Source organism: Mustela erminea, chromosome 3 (genome assembly GCF_009829155.1).
Source record: "Mustela erminea isolate mMusErm1 chromosome 3, mMusErm1.Pri, whole genome shotgun sequence".
Lineage (NCBI taxonomy): Eukaryota > Metazoa > Chordata > Mammalia > Carnivora > Mustelidae > Mustela > Mustela erminea.
The window spans coordinates 34,235,615-34,255,509 of record NC_045616.1 but is presented as its reverse complement, the minus strand read 5'-3'; the positions used below and the strand labels follow the sequence as shown (position 1 = coordinate 34,255,509).

Here is a 19,895-nt window from a genome sequence, read left to right as displayed (position 1 = left end):
TTGGCTGTATATAAAATTCCATAGTGTTTTAAATCCTTTATGAACTATCTTTCATAAGCAAACCAAAGAAAAAGTAATCTTTTGAGGAATTTGTCCTGTATTTCTTTTTGGTCACTTTGACCACCTTTAGGTCTTGTGGTTAACCATTTTTGCCAACAAACAAGGATAACTTTTGACTGATAGAGTATATTTTTAAGTTTCTTTCACTGTATATCCTCTCTTGGTAGAAAATATAATTAGCGGGTAAAATTTGATTTTGGTAAAAATATATACAGTGTTTAGTAATTGACAAAGATTTGTTTTAACCAGTATTTGGTCATTTAAAAAGAAATTTAAAGGAACATGAAAAATACTTCTAACTAGAAATATACAGTAAATAAACCTGATATTATAGATTGCTCATTAAATATTGCTCACATAAGTCTTCTATTAAGGATAGTTGCTCTCATTTTTATCCCATTGGTTTGCTTGCTATTGCAATATAGTTCTTAATAATACTATGTACCTGCAGGATTTAGGATCATCAACGTCATCTTCATCCTCATCAAGGTAGCACTGTTAGGTACATTGTATGTTTGCATGGCTTATGCTATTTATGATCCATCCCTTAAAGTAGCTTTCAATATATTTATGAAATACGATAGATTACAGTCTAAAATTAAAAAAAATAATTGAATAGCTACAGTTTTAACCAAATGATACTGTATACATATAAATAGGCCGATTAGTACAAATGAAGTCCCCAGTTAATAAGGGATGTCACTGAGAAACTTAGATTTGAAAGGTGGGTCAGAGTTGGTAAGGAGAGGTGATTTTGGTCTTAGGAAGGGTGGATGACAAATACCAGAGAGCAGGTACAAATTGAACAAAAGAAGATAGCTTTGCAGGAGAGGCAGGGAAATGTTTACCTGACACTAATAACCTGTATTGATAATTTTTAAAGGAATGAGAATAATGAACTACATTAGAAAACTGAAAATGTAATGAAAGAAAATTAAAAGTAAAAATTTCCCACTCAGTAATCTAAGCCTTTCCAAAGCTAATTATTATCTAATTATGTGTGTGTGTTTATGTGTGTATGTATGTTTCAAAGAAAATATTTAATACAAATACCCGATTTTTATGCACGTTCTTTAAATTTAATTACAGAGACATACTCTAATACTTTTCAGGTCTCTTTTCTTATTAATATAACTTAGAGTTTCATTGTTTCATATTAATCCATATAGTTCTATCTTTTCTTTGTAATAGTTTCAGAGCATTCCATTTTACAGATTTGTGTAATTTTAATCAATCTTCTAGTTACGGATACTTTGGTTGTTTCTGTTTACATATATATGTTTTGTTTTGTTTTTTTACAAATGATGCTGAATTAATATCTTTGGAGTAATAACATAAGAAGCAGTTTGAACTATATAGGGTAAATTTTTAGCAATGAGATTGTTGGGTGCAAGTTAATGTGCATTTTGGCTTATAGTAAATGTATTAGCTTTCTTTTGCTGTGTAACAGATGATCACAACCCGACAGCTTTAATCAATATCCATTTATTACCTCATAGTTCTGCAGAATACAAGCATAGGCAATCTTGATTGTGTTATCTGCTCAGGATATCATAAAGCCAAAAATCAGGATTTCAAGCTAAGTTCTTCTCTGGAGTCACTGGAGGAATTCACTACCAACCTCCTATTGGTTGGTGGCAGAATTCTGTTCCGTGCAGCTGAGAAATGGTCTAAGGTTCTCTCTTTTTGCTTGCTGTCAGCTGAAGGCATTTCCCACCTCACCTTTATTCCTTTTCCCATGGTGTCTCCATCTTCAGACCCAGCATGTCACATCTTTCAAGTGTTCTGATTTTAACTTCCTCTTCTATTACCAGCTAGAGGATATCCTTTTTTGAAAAATCTCATGTGATTTGATTAAGCTCCCACGGTCAGTCTCCCATCTTTAGGTCACCTGTGCCGTATGACAACATAATTAGGGAGGTGATATCTAATCATGTTCACATGTTCCAGGGCTTAAGGTAGATCATTTTTGGGAGGCCATATTCAAAATCTGCCGTAACACAATAGATTTTGCTAAATTTTTTCAGGCGTTAGTTGCAGCATGGAATCTGAAACCACTTTGATGAACTTTTCATACTCTAATATGGTAACTCCATTAGTTGAACTTGCACTTTTTAAAAGATTATTTTTCTTGAGAGAGAGAGAGTGTTTGTGTGTGGATAAGCAGGGGGAGAGGGAGCAGGGATCTCGATGTGGGGCTCTATCCCTGGACCCTGGAATCATGACCTGAGTTGAGGACAAATGCTTAACTGACTGAGTCATCTAGGCACCCCATGAACTTGGAATTGAATATATCTTTTATCTGTGTACAATTTTGTAGCATCATGCTTCATCATTTGGGATATATCAGGTGACCAGGTTATGCAGGTCCTCAAAGAGTGACCTAAATCATTATACAACATCAAAAGATGACATTTCTTAATGTCATCATAGTCTTATTAGACAAGTAATGAGAAGCTATCAAGTTCATGATGACAAATACATGTTTTCCAAAACTTTAATTTTCACTTGAAAGCTTAGATTTTTATCACTGACAACAAATACTTCCAGGGTTTTTTTTTTCCCCCTTGAATTTTTTCAGCAATAAAAAGGAAAGAACTATTGATATACTTTACAAAATGGATGAATCTCAAAATTATGCTAAATGAAAGAAACCAGATGAGGAAAAAAGAAGAGTGAACAGATGGCACATCAGTGGTTGCTTGCTTCATTATTTGAGAAAATGGCTATCAAATATCTAATTTTAATTTTTTTTTTTTTTTGAGAGCGAGAGAATGTGTGCATGCATGATTTGGGGGAGGAGGGGAGAGGAGGAGGGAGAGAGAGAGAATCTTAAATCTTAAGCAGGCTCCAGGATCAGTGTGGAGCCCAACGCTCAATCTCACAACACTGAGATCATGACCTGAGCAGAAATCAAGAGTCGGATATTTAACTGACTGAGCCACCCAGGAGCCCCTTAAATATCTAATTTTTAATCAGTGTAATTTGTCATTTATTCTTTTTGGAAAACACTTTGATATAATAACATTTTATATACGATACTTTATTATCTCTGTATTAACTTAGGCATACCCTTCTTTACTCCTGTCCCAGTCAACCACTCATTTGCCTTCTGTTCACTCTATGTGAGTTTGTACTTCTGGAGTTCAATATAAATGGAATCATATAGTCTATATGTTTTTTCTGCTGGTTTCTTTGATTTAGCATAATTTTGAGATTCATCCATTTTGTAATATGTATCAATAGATCATTCCTTTTTATTGCTGAGTAGAGTTACCTCAAAGGAATATACCAATTTATCTATTCAGTTAATAGACTTTTGAGTTATTGGGCAACTACAAGTGAAGCTGCTGAGAATATCCATGTACATTCTGTATGATTCCAAACAGGTGGCATTCTAGAAAAGGGAAAATAATAGAGGCAGTTAAAAGTTCATGGGTTGGGGCGCCTGGGTGGCTCAGTGGTTAAGCTGCTGCCTTCGGCTCAGGTCATGATCCCAGGGTCCTGGGATCGAGCCCCGCATCGGGCTCTCTGCTCAGCAGGGAGCCTGCTTCTTCCTCTCTCTCTCTGCCTGCCTCTCTGCCTACTTACGATCTCTGTCTGTCAAAAAAAAAAAAAAATCTTAAAAGTTCATGGGTTGCCAGGGGTTATGGAGGAGGTAGGGCTGAACAGGCAGAACACAGGAGAGTTTAAGATACTGAAATTACCAGTGAATACATGCCATTTATTTTTGTCCCAATTCATAGAATGTACAAACCAAGAGTGAATCATAATGTAAACTGTGGGCCTCAGAGGGCACTGATGTGTCAGTATAGGTTCATCAGTTGGAATAGATGTGGTTGTCTTTGAAAGTGTAAGGATCTTTGTCTTCCTTACTTCTGCATTCACTTAGCTCCTTCCTCTCTCCTGTCCAACATTCTGTGACACATGCATGGTCACTAAAAGACCAAAGAGGGTAGTGGTGGAGCTCTTGAGTTCTGGCAAGTATTAGTGAGAGTGTGAAGAAAACCAAATTCCTCGTACATTACTGCTGGAATGTAAAATAACAGCCACTTTGGCTATTTCTCAGAAAGTTTCTCAAAAAGTTACACATAAATTTTCCATGTAAACTGTTTTGATCCTAGGTATTTACCCAAGAGAATTGAAAATATTTGTCAGTAGAACTGTATGCAGATGTTCATAGCAGCATTATTTATAATAGCTGAAAAGTAGAAATAACTTAAATGTCCATTAACTGATAAACCGATTTACAACGTAGTATATCCCAACAAAAGATACTATTAGGCAACAGAGAAATGAGGTAATACACAGTGCCGTATACAGGAGCCTCTAAAACCATATGCTAATTGAAACAAGTCCGATGTGGGAGACTGCATGTTGTTATGGTTCCATTTCTATGAAATGCCCAGAAAGACATCTGTAAGTAAAGGGGATTTATGGTTTTTTAGGGCTGGGGGTTCTCATGGGATTGACTATACACTTAGTTCTTGAACAACCTGGGTTTGTACTTTGTGTGTCCATTTATTATGCAGATTTTTATAGTATGTAAACATATTTTTCTTATGATCTTAAGTTTTTTCTCTAGCTTTATTGTAAAACTACAGCATATGATACATATAACACGTAAAATATCTTAATCAACCAATTATTATTAAGGCTTCTGCTCATTAATAGGCTGTTAGCAGTTTTTGGGAAATCCATAGTGGATTTTCCAGTGGGATGCTTCTAAACCCTGTTATTTAAAGGCCAGCTGTTTACTGGTATGAGAGAGTTTTTTTTGACATGATGAAAATGTCTCCGCTGGATTGTGGTGACAGTGCACACTTGTAAAATCGTCAAAACTCATTGAGTTGTACATTAAGTTGGACAAATTTTATTTACAAAAACTGAACTTCAGTACAGCTTTTTAAAAAATAAAAAAGCCCAAGAGCCAGGCAGTGTTGTGTGACCTTGCTCAGCCGACGTAATTCTTCTGTGCCTTGGTTTTCTTGCCGATTAAGTAAAATTAATAGGGTTGTTGTAAGGTGTAATGTACTATGACTTTATGTAAAAACATATATACACATTCTGTATCTCTCTATATTGTGTAGCACTTCACACATGACCACTTTGTGTTCTCGTCACCATAAATTTTATTATTTTCCAGTTGGCTAAAAGAAAAAGGTGATTGATTAAAATCTCTGCTATAATCTAGCCAAAACTGACCCAAACTCTGAACCTGCCCTTGCTCCTGCCCCTAACTCTACTACTAACCCTAGATGTTCTAGCCAGGAATGATTGAGAACAAATTGAGAAATATAACGTAAGTTTTCAGTTCTTCTCTTTCCACCATCATGTGTGACTGTTCTGTTGATATGGTTTATATTTAGCCTTCAAGAATCTTTCCTTATTATGTAAAACTCAAGTGATTAGATTAGATAACCTCTGAATTTTAGTACTAACCTGTATTATTTTAGCTGTTAGGAAAATGTTTCTTAAGTTTGAAATCTCAGTTCTCAGACTACTTCAAGATAGTATCTTTCCATTTTTTCCTCTCTTTATGAAAGGTGTGATGAGGAAGTAACCAGCTAGTTTTCATTTTCGTTTATATAAAAGTAGTATAATATACAATTTTTTACACTTACACAATATTTAATAGTTGTCAAAACACTTTAATATTAGTTCATTTGTTCTATCAGGCTGTATTGTTATCTTCATTTACAAATAAGCTAAATTAAGTTCAGGGAGCTGAAAGTGGCTTGTCAGCATGAGTTAAATAGCAAGTAAGAAAATAGTACTCTATTTTGTTATGTCATTCAATTTATAAGTGGGTCAAAATATGTAATCCTTACATGAATTGAAAATACAAATGAAAATTTAAGCTAACCATCTATGCAAGGTCTCCTATGGGCAAATACATTAATCCCTCTTCCATAAATTCTCAACCTTGTGCACAGATAAGTAAATAGCTTATTGCAGTAAACAGGAAAATTTTTGTTTGAGTTACTTTTTTCTCTGCTGGGAATCAAGCTGTGGAGGGAAGATTTAGAAAACTGGTAGGTTAAAGCAAGATTTAATAAATGCTTAGTGTCTAATGTGCATGCCATTTCAAAACTGTATTATGCAGAGACTTAATATGCTCCTGTTCTCGTCAGATAACTGAGCCCTTTGAAATCATAAATCCGAAATATACTTGAACCAGAGTAATGTTTAAAGAGATTAGAAGCATTTGAGGATTCAAGTTTAAAGTGAATACTCCAAGATGATCCTGTCTTCATTCGAATCGTCTCTTGAATTACAAATACTTTATTTACTCACTTGCTCATAGGTTGCTGGATAAGTAAAATCAAACAAAAGGCAATTCTAAATGGCACTAGGAAAAACTAAAAACAAAAACAAAAAGCTCTAATATGCTAAAAAAAATCCTCTCCATTTTATTTTACAAACATGTTTATTACTTAGAAATTGAAATGAGGGGCTCCTGGGTTCCTCAGTCAGTTAAGTGCCTGACTCTTGATTTTGGCTCAGGTCATGATCTCAGGGTCATGAGATCCAGCCCTATATAGGGCTCTGTGCTCAGCAAGGAGTCTGCTTGGGATTCTCTTCCTCACCCTGTGCCACTCCCACTCACACACTCTCTTTCTCTCTAAAAATAAATAAATCTTTTTTAAAAATAGAAGGAAATTATGAGAGAAAGTTTTAAAGTGACAAGCATAACTTAATATTTATGGTCCAGGCAGCTATCATTTATTTTCATTATATGTGGTTAAATTAGGGCTGCCACCAATTCCTGGCTAAAGAGAAGATGAAGCACCTTAAACCTCTAAATGTAACAATGTTTCTGCAGATACTGAGTATAGGAGATTAATTTTAGTAAGCCCTAAAAAATGTCAGTCTCCACCTCCTTTTACTAAAGACTTGTAATTGCCCCCTTCTTTCTGATCTGATATTCTCTCTGAATTCAGAACTTTCTGGAATCAAATAATAAATTATCTGGTGCATGCCTTAGCTCACACAGATCCTGCCCTTTAGGAGTCTTCAAATTTATCTTCATTTTAAAATGACTTATGGATTTGAAACTTTCAGAATTATTAAAGTTTTTTTTTTTTAAACCAGGTTTTAGATAACATCAAAATATATCTCCCCTCTATAACATGTTTAAAAAATGAGTTCATAGGGGTGCCTGGGGGGCTCAGTCAGTTAAGTGGCCACATTCGGCTCAGGTCATGATCTCAGCGTCCTGGGACGAGATTCTGCTTCTCTCTCTGCACAACCCCCTCCCTGCCCCTGCCCATGCTCATGCACTTTCTGTCTCTCTCTGAAATAAATAAATAAAATCTTTTTTTAAAAAATTGAGCTCCTATAGTTTATATGGTCTAGAGATTTTTGATGTAGAAATCACAACATGATTTTTTTTTTTTTGGTCTTCTAAATATGTTTAACCTCTCAGTTGAAATATTTTCATCATCAAAATTTCTTTTAATTTAGTTGTGGGGTTGAAACTCTTGGTTTCAGATCGGGGCGTGGTCTCAGGGTCTGCACTCAGCACAGCGTGTGCTCCAGATTCTTTCTCCCTCTTCCTCTCCCACCCCCTGTTCACATGTGTGCGCTCTTTCTCTCTCCCCTTCTTTCTCTAAAATAAGTAAATGGAGGGGTTTCTGGGTGTCTGAGTTGGGTAAATGTCTGCTCTGGTCATGATCTCAGGGTCCTGGGATGGAACACAGAGCACTGAGCATCTGGCTCCCTGCTCAGTGGGGAGTCTGCTTCTCCCCCACCCCTACTTATGTTCTCTCTCTCTCAAATAAATAAAATCTTTAAAAATAAGTAAAATAAATAGATAAAATCTTTAAAAATAAATCACTTCAGATGAGAATTTCTATGGGTAATTTCACTAATTTTTGCTGGGATGTTACATTTTTTAGGAAATAAACCTTTTACCTGTCTGACTCATAATGACATTTTATATATGTGATTGTGGTGGGGTTTTTTAAAATTTTTATTTATTTGAGAGAGAGAATGTGTGCATGTGAGTGGGGGTAAGCAGAGGGAGAGAGAATCCTCAAGCAGACTCCCCACTGAGCATGGAACCCCATACACGGACTTTATCTCACCACCCTGGAGATCATGACCCCAGCTGAAACTGAGACCATTGTTTAACCAACTGAGTCACCTAAGTGCCCCTGTCTGTATGTGATTTTAACAGAACCAATTTCAGGTACATGACATCACAGCTTTGGAAGGTTTTATGGTAGTCACTGGAAAATGAGAGTTCCTGCTTTCTTGGGAAGGAACAAAGGTTCAGGATACTTGACTAGCAGTTGTTTCTTTCACTCATCATAAATGTAGCAAGGGTAAATTGTGCCCAGAAATGATTAAGGGATATGGTTCCTGACATCACTAAAGGAGAGCCCTCAAAGTCTGAGTTGGTACTTTGCCTTACATACATCTGGCACGTGGCCAGTATGACTTCACAGCAGTTTTGAACTAAAGGGCAAAGAAAACATAGGAACTCTCAAATTAATATTTTTTTTTACTAAAAATTATAAGATGCCAACTCAGTGGCTGAATTCTTTTGTTAATAAAAACCTAATTTTTATTTAATATAAAAATTTACTTCTAATTTAATATAAATTAGAAAAGCCTAATTTTGTGGATTTATATTTGGAGTTGTTAACAAAGTACTCTTTTAAAATAACTTTAGTATGTGTCTGAGTGTAAAAATTAGTGCTTTGTAAATTTCAGTTTTGGAGAATGAGTAACTTTTCTTTTAAATGTTAACTGATGTTTCTAAACTTAGGCATTTATTTCTAATTCAAGCCTATTACATTAATGAAGAACAAAATAAATACTCTCTGTTGCCATTTTATATTATAGATAATAGTTTGATATAATTTAAAGCACTGCCAAAACAGTTTGAAAAGATAACATCTTCAAATTGGTATTTCTTTCCCAGCCAAATGATAGGTTGGTTTGCCCCTGTGTTTCATTTGCTGCCTAATATCCCAAAGCAAATACAGATGGAATAATTTAAACTGGCCATTTTTTTGAGATGATAAAAGCAGTAGCATCCTTTGAAATTAGTTACTTTAGTTACACATGACATGAATTGATAACTACACAGACGGTATTGGCATTTTCCTATTGTTTTTCAAGTTTATCACTTTCTTCTAATAGTGGATATTCTTTCCCTCAGGAGATGCCAAGACAAAGAATATAAGAAAATAAACCTAAATAAAATAACTCTTGACTACTACTATATCACCTTTTGGCTTGAGTGACTCTAAAGAAGTGTACAGAGATTTTCCTTTTCATCAGTGAAATGAGCAAAAGGATGCCATGTTATAACAATAAGTTTTCATGGTTCATTTGAGCCATAGATGCATTGTGTATCTCTGAGCAATATTACTCAGATGTTTTTTTATCTTGTAAGCATCTGATGGCACCAATACCTATAAGTACCTTTTGCAAAGAGGCATATTGCCTGGTGAGCAAGACAAAGCATGTTCTGAAATATATTCTTGTCTTAGATTTGGTTTTTAAAGTGACTGTATGGTAATAGAAGTTTCTTAGTGATGGAAAAGGAGGTGTAGGAGTAATGAGTACATATGCATCCTTCCACATGAATAAACTGTTCTTTAAGGGACTGATAGCATTAACTTTTTGCTGTTATTTATCTGTTTTAAGTTTTTGTTACTATTCATGGCAATGTATTAAGATTCTCAGGTAAATTTTAAAGTAATATGCTAAGTAAGAAAATTTGGGGCCCCTGGGTAAGTCATTCAGTTCAGAATCTGCCTTCCACTCAGATCAGGATCCCAACATCTTAGTATTGAGCTGTGTTGGGCTCGCTGCCCCATGGTAAGTCTGCTCCTCCCTCTCCCTCTTGCTAATGCTCTTTCTCTCTCTTAAATAAATCAATAAAATAAAATAAAAATTGCTTTAATGTCAAAGCCTACTTATATTTGATGCAAATGTTAGAAGTACGATCAGGACTAATAATACTGGAGAATTCAACTGAAATAAAAATGAAAATTTACATCTAATGTCTCATCTTTACAAATAAATAGGTTTTCCCCTATAACTTATCTGAGGAATATGAATCTGAAAGCTGTTAGTAGATTTTTTCCAATTATTAGGGTTATAAGGAAAACAGTTATTAAAACAATAAAGAGCACAAACTATTTTTCCAAGGTTAAAAGACAGCTGAAAACTGGTTGAATCAAAGTTCCTAAAAAATACTTATTTTATTTATAATGAAAGTTGAAAAGTGAAAGTTTGCTTTTTTCTACTTCCAGTAGAAATATTGTAATATTTAGACTATTGTAATATGCTGTAAATATTTAGACTATTGTATGGAGAAAGTAAACAAATGCATCTTGTGAGCATTAGCCAAAAATACTGCAATGCTATCTCCTTACCATAGTGTGTAAATTTTATCCCTTTCAAGTTGTAAGTTACTCTTTGTGTTCAGAAACAATAGCCAGACACACACTGGGCTTTTCTTAAATTGGTGGAAGAAATGAAAACATTATGCATTAACATTTGAGAAGGTGTATCATTCTGTTCATAGCCACTCATTTAAATCTAGGCTTTTTTAGGTTATTCACTCACGCTCAGCCAGTGGTTACTGCACTCCTAGTACGTATGCTAGGTACTGACTGTTCATCCGTGAAGAAAACAGACCAGTAGACTCCACAAAAAGCCCAATCCCCTTCTCATGAAGCTTACATTTTAGTGAGGGAAGAAATATGTTGGATAAATAAGTAAAATGTGTATTATGTTGAGTGGCATGAAACAAATGAAGCTTAAAGGGAAGAGGACAGCAATTTTGGGGAGGGGTGGTTGAAGGAGAAGCTGAAGTCCTAGAGAAAGTGTCCTAGAGAAGGTTCGGGAAGGGCGGAGCACATGAGTCAAAGCTGATGAAAGGGGGAGGGCAGGCTCCATAGACATCTGGAGATTGGGCGTTCCAGACTTGAGAGCTGCAGGAAGAGCAGTGGGGATGAAATCGGGGGAGGGGAGAATAGTAGCAGATGAGGTTCAAGAAGCAATGGGGTTCAAATCCTGCGAAGCCTTATAAATCGTAGGAATGACTATTTCAAATTCAGCAGTCCTCTTGTCCTCATTACTTTGAACTGTGCTTGCTGGATTCTTGCTATCTTACCAGCTTTCAAGGGTAACTGATCTAAAGAGAGCTTCATGTTTATGACAAATTTCTTGGAAAATACTGAGTATTTTTGAGGTTCTCTGGGCCACATGTCTTTGGTTGTGTCAAGCGAATGGGAATGCATGTAGTTTTGCCTTCTCTTTTTGTCCCTTCATAAATTTGAATAAACTTTGAGGATGAAATCAGTCTTCTTGTTAAATGCTCATTTTATGTCCAGCCAAATTAATTACTTTTGAAAATCCATTATGCATTTTTCTTTTCTCATTTCTTCACTGGTTTTCTGGTTCATATTTAATATCTCTCTTCTCATTTAGGTATCCTTTTTCCTTTACTAGGTTTTCAGATGCTATGTAACATAAAACATCTTCACAAATTCACTTGAGAGATTGGCACTTTATATTAACATTGTATAGCCTCTTGTCATGAAAATATGAAACATAATATTTGAAACTGTCATAAACAAGGTTTTATGTATGTGGAACTTTCCTGTTCTGTATTTGCCTTCATTTGTCCTTCTCTTAAAACTGAAGCAGATTGTCACTGGTACCTATTTATGGGCATGAATTTCAATACCAAGAAGAATATGATTCAGTACCTGGACACAGCTGGGCCTGAGATGGAGTGTCTGATAAATATGTCTAGAAAATGTAACTTTTGCTAGAAAGAAGTTTGCCTAAATTCTCTGTGTTAAACTTGAGAAAACAGTATTATATTTGACAATATCTGCATTCAGGATGACAGGTTTTCTGTAGCAACAAGGATTAAGAAATGACTTCATGGTAGCATCTTTAATAATTTTGTATCTCAAGGGATTACATATATTAAATATTTTCAGGTTAGCACCTGGGTTTTAAGATTTTGGTTTATTTTGCTTTGATTTTCCTTTTTCCTTCTCTTATGCATCAGTCTGTCTTTGGTAGTATTGGGAACATTTTCAAGTCTTTGATAAAGACTTCCAAAAAAAGCTATCTTCTTTTTTTTTTTTTTTAAGATTTTATTTATTTTTTTTGACAGACAGAGATCACAAGTAGGCAGAGAAGCAGGCAGAGAGAGGGAGGAAGCAGGCTTCTGCTGAACAGAGAGCCCGATGCGGAGCTCGATCCCAGGACCCTGGGATCATGACCTGAGGCGAAGGCCAGAGGCTAACCCACTGAGCCATCCAGGTGCCCCAAAAGCTATCTTCTAAAAATGATATTTACTACCAGCAAGTGGTTGGAGCTCCATATATTTTTTAACTTTGCTATTAAAAATAAGAAACCCTTCTTATAGTTACCGTCTCTCATGTGTTGAATAGAATGAAAAGCTTTGATACCTGGCTGTAGTTTTTTACATCTTTCAATGTGCTTTTTAAATATAAAGAATAGGTAATCATATATGCAATTTATAAATATTAGGTCATAGAGATTACTTATTTTTAAGAGTTTATAGTCAGTTCTTTTAAAATTGGAATTTCTAAGCTAGTGAGGCAGTAATTTGAGTAGATTAATTCTTGCAAAAAAAAATACCCCCCCAAATGACTATCTTTACCAGAAACATGTATCATCCTGGATTAAGTGACTTTGAAACTTAGAAATATATCTCTCATTCTTTGGGGTTTGTCATTCTTATAAACCATTTGTTATGAGCTTTGGATTAACTACTCTATTTGATAAACACTTACTGAGCACCAACTATGTTCCAATGCCATAAACATCGGTGAAAAATACATCAGTGATCTCTTCCTTCACTGAATTCAGTGGTGGGAGAGATACACATTTAAAAAATAATCGCAAATCTATTATTGCAGACTTTGCTATAGGAAAAGATTTTGCTCTGAATTGGTAATAGGTGGCACCTAAATTATTGTAGAGACCCGAGGAAGAATGACATCTGTGTTAAAACATGAAAGGTAAAAATAATCTTCCTCTGCAAATGGCTGGGGAAAGACACAGAACAGCAAGTGCAAGATGTCGGTGGGAATGGCTTTTGTGTTTGAGAAACAGGAGGGAGGGTAGTGTGACTGAGGCATGGTGAGACTGGAGATAAGGTTGGAAAGCTAAGAAGGAGAGGATGATGAAGGGCCCTCATCAGTCAGGATAAGCAGCTTTCAGTTTCATTCCCGATACAGTTCTGTTGGCGGTGGTGGAATAACTTCGTTACTTTCAAAGAGTACATCGGAAACACCATGAAAAGCCTTTTTTCTGTCCCTGCGTATGTTTATGCCCTGCTTTATGATTGTTTTTCTAGTCATCTGCTACCACAGAGAGTGCTTTAGGAAAAATTTTTGTACATTATGTTTACTCATGTGGAGATAAACTTTAGGTAAATTCTGCTGTTAGACTATCTAAATAGATATGTTATAGAACTCATGAATATTTCCCAGCTTCATGTCCCTGCCCCCAGGCAGCATCCAGTCTGAACTTAAAAGATTTCTCTAGAAAGGCTATTCAGTCCTTGGGAAGCCTGTGCTTCCCAGAAGGCTTCAACAGTATTTTATATAAAAGCAGGCCTATATAAGAGGTGATTCTATAAATGGCCAACTAAACCCCATACCTTACTCTTAATAATAGAGATTTAAGTCTTTATGAATAAGACTATCAGAAAATATCCTTATCTCTATATAGTGTCACTTTTTACCAAATTAATATCATCCGAGTGTGCTTGATTATAGTCAGGCTTTCTTGAGAGGACTGTTTAAGAAAGCTTAGTGGGAAAAATACCCCCAAAGTATTGGAGACTTCTCGGTGATCAGTTATCACAGCCGATATGTAACAGCTGTCCTCTTGTTAGTCACTATAACATTACAGTAAAAGAAATGCTCAGTGGGATTCAAAGAACACTCTCACTCTGATTTGGAAGCTGGGTACTTCAGAGTGACTTTTGTCAGTGTGAATATGATTGCTGTGGTTTTGGAGCCATCTATAAATTTATATTTCTACTCATTACTTTTTAGCTGTGTGACTTTAGGAAAGCTACTGAATCTCTGTAAGCCTCAACATCTTTACTTATAAAATGAAGGTGAGAATAATAATGTTTCCAAAATTAAATGAATAATATAAGTAACAAATGGGGGCACAGTTCCCAGCACTTTCTAAATTCTTAGTAGATACTACCTGCTACTAAATTCATCTGAGCTGGGACTAACATTAAGTGTAGTTTGCATTTTCAGTTCAGTGAGCTATCAGATTCTTATAGTGCCTAGATACTTCAAAGTAAACAATATCCAACCTTTGGAAACTGTTAGTATTTTCAAAGCTTTGGTGGTTACTTGTTTAGGCTGAGATTGTTCAGTACAAATGTTAATGAACTAATTAAAAATTAATCTGAGGCATTCATTTCTTTTTCTTCCTACTAGAGCATTACCAAACAATTACATTTTAACACAAGAGTGCTATTAATGTGTCGGTCAGTAAATTTTTCCTTCATATCTTTAAATATTAAAATTTTACATTTGCAGAAAGTAAATATGCAAACACAGTAGAATGTCAGATAGCAGCTTTCAGTGGACCAAACATTTCGTCTGATGTTAACCATAAATATGCAAAGAAATATGATTGAGATGCAATTAAAAAAAAAACGTATTTGTAATAGGAAAGAGTTTAGAAAGTAGTTCAAGCCAAATCACAGTTGAGACTCTGAAATTTATCACAGGAGATAGACAAGTCAAAGTTAGAAGACAAGTGGATACTGAGTAGGTGGTTTGGAGTACAAGTGCTCTTCAGAGAGCTTAAAACCTGTCAGAGATGGAGAGGAATGAATAAAATAACAGTTTCTGAGATGTGTTGGGATGTATGGAAAACCAGAGTATATAAGACAAGGTTAGAGGAGGAAATAATTTGGCTGAACTGTTTACACCCCCTGAGTATACTGAAGATAGATTTATGAAGAGTTTAATTTTAACAGTTGAGGTGGGAAATGATTAAGCTCTGAAGAGTAGTTTTCTAGTCCAAGTTAGGATGGTTTTTGGCAATATTCCGGGGAAGATGACAAGGTTTTTGCCAAAAGGAAAGATGTTGATGTCAAGCACCTTTCAAAATGTCCTTGTATTTCCAAGATAATGTTGAGGTACATGTGTCATCCATTTCAACAAGATGAGCCATATGGGTTTTTGTATTTGAATAATACCTAAGTTGCTAAGGATATAAACACTGTTAAGTGTGGTAGATGAAAGATTTGATCTGTTTCACTTCAGTTTTTTAGACAGCTGCAATTTACATTGTAGAATGGACATTGAAGTTATTTTATGTAATCCAAAGGCAAGTATAAACTTAGATTGTTGAACAATTCCCAGAATGTGCTGCTCCAGCTTTTAACAGTAGTTCAACATAAATAAACCTTGGGATTTATGTGTTCTCCTGTTGAGTATAAACTGAACTCATTGACCTAAAACTCTACTGCAGATACAGTATGTTATAGATTAAGAGATGTAAAATGGGGGAAAATTTTAATTTAATGTGCTAAATATTCACTGATGTTAACATAGAACTTAATGTCATAGAACTTCATTAACACAGAACTTAATGTCATAGAACTTCATTAACATAGAACTTCAAAACACACGACGATGCTCTGGAAGTATAAACAGAGACAAGATTAATGAGTTGATGACTTGTCCTTAGTATTCTTTCCCTCTGTCTTTCTTTGTCTGTCTGTCTGTCTGTCTCTCTTTCCATATATATATATATGGAATTTGAGATATATATATATATATCTCAATCTCAAATTGAGATATATATATACATATATATCTCAAATTGAATTTTTATCTGAACCATATATTTTTAATTTAACTAACATCAGTTTTTAGGCATCACAATGCTATGTGTATGATTAGTGTTCTAACTTTTTCTGTGTCTCCTCTGTGTAGTCCCCTTGACAAATCATTCAGTCTGCCTCTCATTTCTCATCATCTCTCACCTCTCTTACCTTGGTCTTTCTTAAAGCAAAGGCAATTTCAAAAATCCTGATTAGTTAAGACTTAGGAAAAATTTAATGTTGGAAAATATAGCTGTTCCATTAACACTGTTGCTTGCCATTTTCTGTTTTTATGGAAGCCTAGTATATTATACCTGGCTGTAAAACTGATCTATAAATTATAGCCAAAATATAATAAAAGTACCTAACTTTTTAATACTACTTTCTAGACAATTCCTTGACTAAAAATAGCTTGAAACTGCTGTTTGCTTAGCATTTTTAACATGTGGCAGGCTATTCACCACCTAGAAACGTCTAAACTAATCATGATTGGAAACTAATCATGGTTGGAACTTACTATAAATATAATTTGTAATAATGAAGAATATTATCTTTTCCAGTTTAAAATATTGCTTCCCTTGTTACAAAATAGTTACCTGAGATTCTTCATATCTTATTGGCATATTATCTATGAGCATAATACTGTTTGTAAGCATTTTTATTATTTATTTTCGGAAAAGAATCATAGAAAAATAATTTGGGAGCTATTTCAGCAAGATATACCCTCTTTGACATTACCTTTCAGTTTTTAATCAGTATGTAATTTTCCAAAGATGAGGTCTTTTTAATTGGAACCTTTATAGCACCTAGGTAAGTTCCTACATTGATTATGTGTAGCGTTATTTTCCTTTGTGGCTGTTTTGGGTTTTGGGGGGTAAGGAGTTAAATCCCCACATAAGCCACATTGCATATCAGGAAGAAGATAGACAAGGAAAGGGGCAGAGAGCAGAGCTGACGACAGAGATCAATAAAATTTCAGAAACTAGACACCCTTCTATCAAGTAACAGAATAGTGACAATCTATTATATGTTAAGTGCAGCATTAGTTATATATCACATTAGACTGAACAATTTTGTTAGTGCGCTCTAATAAAGTAACTTGTGTTATCTTATTATTTTCTTTTACTCTCATAGCATTAGATTTTTTGTGGTAATTTTAGTGGTCATCTGAATGGCTGCCTTGTGTCTACCTGCAAGTCACTGTTACACACCCTTTTCATAACCTTTTGCTGCAACATTGTTCTCAAACTGCAAGTCAGGGGGGAAGTTCAGTTTAATAGCAGTAACAATATTAGTGAGCACCAGAAAAATATATTTTGAGTTTGGCGTTCTGTGTGTCCAGCACTGTACTAAATTCCGAATTCTTACCAGAATCCTCTTTGGTGGTTATTGCTTGGCCACAGTTATGCTTACTGAGCCTGGGGCTGAGAGAAGTTAGTGCTTTGCCAGGGCAGTGAGCTAGAGCCACTACAGTCTACCCACTCCACAAGCTGTTTATTACTAGTGCACCTCTGAGTGGGACAAGCCAGCTGTCTTTGCCTTCTTTCTTCTCCTTTCAGTTTTATCAAGATATAATTGAAACACAGCACTTTGTAAGTTTCAGGTGTTTAGCATAATATTTTGACTTACATATATTGTGAAATGATTGCCACTGTAAATTGTTTAGCATCCATTATCTCATGTAGATATAATAAAAAGAGAAAGCAAAACAAGTAAAGCTTTTGCCCTTTTATGAGAACTCCTAGAGTTTATTCTTACAACAACTTTAATATTTATCACACAGCAGTGTTACCCATAGGCACCATGCTGTACTCACTTACTTACCTTGTAACTGGAAGTTTGTACCTTCTGACCACCTTTCTCCTGTTTCCCTTTCCCCATTCCCTTTCTCCACTAACCTCAAATCTGGTCCCTTTTTCTCTTTTTTTCTTTTCTTTTTAATTAGAAGTTTTTTTCCTGTTTTTAAAAGACTTTGTTTATTTATTTATTTATTTATTTATTAGACAGAGAAAGAGAGAGAGTGAGTGCACAAGCAGGGGGAGTAGCAGACAGAGGGGAAAGAGAAGCAGGCTAAGCAGGGAGCCAGATGTGTGGGGCTCCGTTCCAGGACCTCCAGACCATGATCTGAGCCCTTGACAATGCCACCACCCAAGCACCCACCCTTTCTTTCTTTTTATTAGAGATTTTATTTATTCATTTGAGAGAGAGAGAGTGAGAGCGTGCAGAAGCTGGGGGTGGAATGGGGGTCGGTGCAGAGGGAGAGAGGGAGAAGAGAAAGAGAGAAACGGGCTTTCCACTGAGCACAGAACCTGACCCCCTGCTTGATCCCATGATCCTGAGATCATGGCCTGAGCCAAAATCAAAAGTCTGATGCTCAACCCACTGAGCCACTCAGGCTCCCCTGTTCCCTTTTTCTTTGAGTTTGGTTTATTGCTTGGCTTTGTTATGTTTTGTTTTTATGTTTTGTCTTTAGTCTCCACATATAAGTGAGTTCATACAGTATTTGTCTTTCTTTGTCTGACATATTTAACTTAGTATAATGCCCTCAAGGTCCATGCATGTTGTCACAAATGGCAGGATTTCCTTTTTTATGGCTGAATAATATTCCATTTTAATGTATATATGTCAAAAATTCTTTATCCATTCACCCACAAATGGGCACTTAGATTGTTTCCATATCTTAGCTATTGTAAATAATGCTGCAACAAAACTGAGAGTGCATATATCTTTTCAAGTTTGTGTTTTTATTTTCTTCGGATAAATACCCAGACATAGAATTGCTGAACACATGGTAGTTCTATTTTTAAATTTATGAAGAACCCCCATACTGTTTTATAGTGGTTGCAACAATTTCCATTCTCATCCACAGTCACAGGATTCTCTTTTCTCTACCTCCTCATCAAGACTTGTTATTTCTTCTTTTTAATAATGCCTATCCTAACAGTCCTGAGGTAATACCTCATTGTGGGTTTGATTTTCATTTCCCTGCTAACTGGTGATGTTGATCATCTTCTCATGTACCTATTGGCCATTCATATATCTTCTTTAGAGAAAAGGTTATTGAGATCTTTTGCTCATTTTTAAATTGGATTATTTGAGGTTTTTGTTATTGACCTTTTTTGAGTTCTTTATATATTCTGGATATTAACCCTTATCAGACGCACAGTTTGCAGGTTTTTTTTTTTCTATTCTGTAGGTCATATTTTCACTTGGTGATGGTTTTGCTGGGCAGAAGGTTTATAATTTGATGTAATCTCACTAGTTATTTTTGCTTTCGTTGCTTTTATTTTGGTGTCAGATTAAAAAATCATCACCCAGGTTTATTTTGAAGAATTTACTACTTGTTTTCTTCTAGATTTTATGATTTCAGGTTTTATGTTTATGTTTTCAGTCCATTCCAAGTTTATTTTTGTGTGTGGTATAAGATAATGATCTATTTTCATTCTTTTATGTGTGAATATCCAGTTTTCCCAGCAGTGTTTACTGAAGAAACTATGCTTTCCCTATTGTATATTCTTGGCTCCTTTGTCATAAATTAATTGACAGTCTATGTGTGGGTTTATTTCTGGGCTCTTCATTCTTTCCATTGATCAACGTGTCTTTTTATGCCAGTAACATACTGTTTTGATAGTATAGCTTTGTAATGGAGTTTGAAACTAGGGACTGAGATATCTTCAGCTTTGTTGTCCTTTTTCAAGCCTGCCTTAGCTATTCACGGTCTTTTGTGGCTCCATACAAATTTTAATATGGTTTGTTCTACTTCTGAGAAAAATGCCCTTGGGATTTTGATAGGGATTGCATTAAATTACTTTAGGTAGTATAGACATTTTAGTAATATTAGTTCTTTCAATCCATGAGCATAGAATATTTTTCCATTTATTTATATCTTTTTCAATTTCTTGCCTTAATGCCTTGTAGTTTTCAGGATATAGATCTTTTACTTCCTTGGTTAGATTTA

The 19,895-nt window shown here is 35.2% G+C and overlaps 1 protein-coding gene across 5 annotated transcripts in view; it reads left to right on the top strand.

Moving 5' to 3' along the window:
• FER (FER tyrosine kinase) overlaps window positions 1-19,895 on the top strand; it is a 468,361-nt gene that overhangs the window by 309,359 nt on the left and 139,107 nt on the right. The window lies entirely within an intron of this gene.